At 36.0% G+C, this 5197-nt stretch overlaps 1 long non-coding RNA gene across 1 annotated transcript; it reads right to left on the minus strand.

Moving 5' to 3' along the window:
- Positions 1–480: 480 nt before the first annotated feature.
- Positions 481–3593, minus strand: LOC121705988. The gene is made up of 4 exons (XR_006030952.1): positions 3336–3593; positions 2149–2216; positions 1781–1955; positions 481–1405 (listed from the first exon to the last, which is right to left on the minus strand). It is a non-coding gene; the product is annotated as an uncharacterized LOC121705988 (long non-coding RNA).
- Between the last annotated feature and the right edge of the window lie 1604 nt (positions 3594–5197).

The raw sequence follows: 5197 nt of genomic DNA on the forward strand, positions 1-5197 counted from the left end.
CTGGTCTTGTCCTCAGAAGGCAGGAGTAATTATTTCATGATATAAAGGCTTAAAGGAGTTTGTTGACTGACAGTTGTTTAGACAGGCATCCGTGCTTTTGGGAGGTGCTGATCCCTTTTTTTTTATGTCGACGTAGAGGCATTTGTGTAATCATGAATTCAAGAGAGAGTGCACTGTAAGAAAATTTCCCGTAAAAAAACAGGAATCAACTGGCAGCAGAGTTTCCAGGAAGTTCCTGTTATTTAACGGTGCCCTGGTTTAACATTAAGTTAATGTAAAATAACAACATTAATTTCCTGTAAATTAACAGGAAACAACTGGCAGGACTTCCAGGAGCTTCCCGTTGTTTAACGGCAGACTACCATAACATTAAATTCCTGTTAAAGTATATAACATCATTTTCATGTTGGGTAACAAGAAAAAAATGTGATCTTCACGTTAGTTACACAACAGGTCTTTAATTTTTTACTATTACAGGAAACAAGTTCCATATATTGAGTTCATCCACTCTCAAATCAACATTTTAAAGATAAAAATCCATTTTTTCACATCAGTTACTTATTTGTAGTTTAACAGATATTTTATTTCACAGCACTTACTTGACAGTCTAACAGTAAAGTAATCTTTGAAAGATGAAGGGACATGAAGCAAGATAATAGTAAATAGTAATTCAGGAACATGTAGACTGACTATAATCGTATTTCAGGATCAGGGAATAAGACACAGAAGAATTATCATGGAAAATAAAAACATCGCATTAGGCTCGTGTATCATGTATGAATGTAAAATGTAGATACATAGTAGTATTTTGAAAATCGGATTTCAAAGAACAGGTAATAGGATACAGAGGAATTACAATGGAAAACAAATACATTGCATTAGGCCCGTTTAAAATGTAGACACGCTATCTAGTAGTATTTTGAAAATCGTATTTTAAAAAACAAGGAATAAGGTACAGAAGAATTATCATGAAAAACAAAAACATCGCATTAGGCTCGTGTATCACGTATGAATGTAAAATGTAGACACGTGATCTAGTTGTATTTCAAAAATCGGAAATAAGGTACAAAAGAATTATCATGGAAAATAAAAACATCGCATTAGGCTTGTGTATCACATATGTATGTAAAATGTAGACATGTTATCTAAAGTAGTACTATTTCAAAATCAAATAAGATACAGAATAATCATCACAGATATTTATCAATTATCAATATCATTGCATCGCATTGGCCTTGTGTACATGTGAGAATGAATAAACTGACAGATTATGTCCAGAAGAATTTAAAGTAAGAGATGAGTATAAATGATAATCAGGGAGGGAATCAAGTAACATTCATGAGAAATCAAGTAACATTCACTTTACTTATTAGTGATTGTTCTTAGGCTTCTTCTGGGCCTTTTTCTGTGAGAGAGAGAGAGAGAGAGAGAGAGAGAGTTACAAAAACTGATAGGGTACACTAGGATTCATGTAGAGGAAAATTGTGCCAAAGTGAATGAATCGGATGTGAATTTGTAACGTTAACACACTTTCTCACAATGAAATTAACTGACATTTATTACTTACTGTAACTGCATTTATATTTGATTTAATCAGTTGTATAAAGTAGAAGTATAGTGTTATGTGGTTATTACAGCAGTACTATGCATGATTGCTCTCTTCAGAGGGTGTAATCCTGCATAGTAGTGCTTATAACTACATAGTAGACTACTACACAACCCCCCCAATACATACCACACATAAAACAAACTCTGGTTCGAAAGTGTGACATGAACTTACCTCTGGAAGAATTCAAGGGTGCACGCTGCCTCCTCCTGATATTGCAGATTCAGAATATAGAAGGTGGAGAAACATGTCGCAATCCCTGTTAGAAATGTGGCGAGGTTGTACCCTTCACAAACGATTAAGGATTCAATGCTGACCATCCACTTTTGATGATTACCTTGTCGTTCACCTGAAAAAAAGAATTTGTCATATTAAATTTAAGATATAGATCCACATGTCAACTATGATTAGATTCCTTTTAGGATTTTGTCCAAACAAAATTCAATACAGAAAAGAAAAAAAAAAAACATTTAGTGTTCAAAAGTTGATTTAAATATGTATATGTTGATCATTATTACTCTAGTGAATGAAAACAAACATACCTAGTAATATCAGGCGAGGCGTCACAGGTAGGCTTGGAAGACTCAACATCAGCTACAGTCGCACATCCCTTAGCAAAAGAAAAGAAAGGCACTGAACAACTCTTCATGTGTGTGTGTGTGTGTGTGAGTGAGAAAGTGAATGTAATCTCTGTGAGTGTGTTGTGTGTGTGTGTGTGTAAGGAGTGAGTGAATGTGAGTTGTCTGCAAGGTGAGTATGAAAGGTGTGTGTGTGTGTGTGTGTGTATGTGTGTCTGCCGTTGAATGATTAAAAGTGATGAGGCGGGTGTGATAAGATGTGTGTGTGAGGAATGTGTGTATGTGTGTGCAAAGTGAGGGTGCTTGCTTTTGAAATGGTCTGTCTTATCAAAACCACATTGTTTATGGTTTCTATATATGTGTGTCTAAAGACCTAGATAGATAGATAGATAGATACTTTATTGATCCCCAGGGGAAATTCAAGACCTGCATGTCTCTTTAATTTGGCAATCTGGAACACAGCATGGAAGGTCTATATTGGGTATATTGTCATGAATTTAGGTATGGCTCACATAAATAGACGCAGTGGACTGATGCCCACATATATGACATGTAAACATCTTCCTGTTGCATGCCGCTAGCTCAAATGAACTCAGGAGGAATACCATACACGTGTCATGCAACCACCTCTGCTATGGAAAGCTAGCTAGGCTACTAACTAGCATTAGCTTTCTAAACTGTCAACTGAAGGACTTAACACAACTTTTAGTAATTACCAGCACGGGCGAAATCCATGCATACAAGTAAACACTGAAAGCAGTAGTCACACTACACTGATCCGTTTGTGCCATATTGTTTATTTGGCCACTGGTTTATTAAACTGATGATGCTAAGCAGACTTAGCTAGCAAACAGTGTTATAGCAGTAAATCACGCGAGTTAAACTTTAAAAAACTACGCATACCCTACTCATACCAATACTTTTAGATGGCTTCAGATTGCAATGGAGAAACGTAAAATTTGATCAACAAGTGATAACGATAACGCATGGCTTAAGGGCGAAAGCGTGGGTTTGGCTAGCTGAATAGCACTGCTACTAACTTCGTTTCAGCAGGGTAACATTCAGAGATGTTGTATTATACAACTTGTATAAACATGACCAGTGTGCTTTCAAACGTTGTATTTCTGGTCAAAGATGACAGATAAACTCACCTTATTGTGTTGATGGGTTTGGGTATGATTCCAACGTATCTTCTCTCAGCAGACAGCTTCCCATCACCAGCTCGAAGGTAACGTTAATAGATAACGGGAAGTACGTGTGTTCCAGAATAAACATTACGGGCGTGGTAAATAACAGTGTTGGAGCCTGATTTTACACATTTGTCTTACTAATGACTGGAAAGTCCTGTTTATTGAAGGAAACAGGTGAATAATGTTGGAATCTGGGTGTAAATTTACAGAAACTTTTTACAGTGTGAGACAACTGTGTGAAGGACATTTGAGATATGGTGCTGAATCAGCATCTTGGGGAAACAGTCTCTTAATACAATTGATATCCAAAACTCAGGAGAGCAAAGCAACAGATTGTCATCCTTGGTTGATTAAGTTGAGTGAATGGAAAGTTTAATGTGTAGTCTTGTTTACAAGGTGACAGGACAGGACAGTGAAAGGATGTAAAGACATGATTTACATTGGGGGTTTTCCAGAAGCTTCCCCAAAAGTCAAGTCAAGTCAAGTCAACTTTATTTTTATATAGTGCATTTTATACACAGAGGTCATTCAATGTGCTTTACATAATCAAAAGCAAACAAGAATAGCTAATAAAAGCATAGACGGACAATAGTCAAAGAATAGTTTAAAAAGTAAAGAAGAAATAAAGAAGAAAACATAAAACATACAAGGTAATAGTACATAAAAGCATAAAAGGGCAATAGTTTAAAAGTGTTTAAAAAGTAATAATTAAAGGAACTGTATGTAAGAAATGTATTTCAATTAATCATAAAATGGCCCTGATATGTCACTAGACATTAAGAAATCATGTTCATTTCAAATACTTATATCACTGACAACAGTAATCCGGCCAGGATATTGTCATTTAAAAAGTGAAGTTGCAGCCCTCAATTGATGTTGATGTTGTCATGTTGTGTTTTGGCCTGATGCACCACCCTCCACCTATCTACTAATCACGAAGTCAGTAGTGTTTCGGCATCCGGGTTGCCAGATCTGCCAGTCAGAGGGGAGGGGGAGGGGATACAACGCTCTACAGTAATTTGAAAGTGATTGTAGTACCAGTTTTGGCCACAATCTTACATACGGTTCCTTTAAAGCATAAGATTATATTAACATAAAATGCAAAACAAACTTTTATTTGAAACAGTTGTTGGCAGAGAAAACAGTTGGCGGGAATCATAGTTGATGACAACTGACAGTTGAAATGGCTGAACAGTTAAATAGTTGAGTAGTTTAAATAGTTCAATGATTTAATAGTGAATTATTGTAGTGAGTACATTTATTTTGAAACAGTTGTGTGCAGAGGAAATAGTTGAACAGGATCTGTAGTCTTAAGAGAGCCAGATTGTATGCTTAAAGCCTGAGACAGAGTATATAGTTTAAAAGTGAAATGTAGATAGTGTAATAAATGTTAATAGACAGAACGTTTAATGGATGTTGATAGGCAAATTGTTTGAGAGAGTTGGCCTAATTGAGCAGAAAGCAGTTGATACAGCTAGGTGCAATCAGTTTAACTGGCTCTTTGATGGGGCCTAGTTAAGCAGCATAGATATATATACTGACTAGATGTCTCCTTGACTACTGCTGTTCATTGGAACAAATGCGTCAATAGAGATGCCATCTTGCCGGAGTGATCCACTCCTCATTAATGCATTAGTGTCAATCTAGGCAAAGATCTAACGAAAATAAAATGACCATAAATCGTCAAAATCTCTAGCAATTTTCTAGTTTTTTGGGTTGTTCGAACTGACAGACATGTATTTATGGTCGAGTCTAGGGAAAACTAAGCTTTTGACGATAATAAAGATAAATTTAATATAGACTCTTATTCATTCTGCACTAGC

This window comes from Alosa sapidissima, chromosome 3, assembly GCF_018492685.1.
Source record: "Alosa sapidissima isolate fAloSap1 chromosome 3, fAloSap1.pri, whole genome shotgun sequence".
NCBI classification, from domain to species: Eukaryota; Metazoa; Chordata; class Actinopteri; order Clupeiformes; family Clupeidae; genus Alosa; species Alosa sapidissima.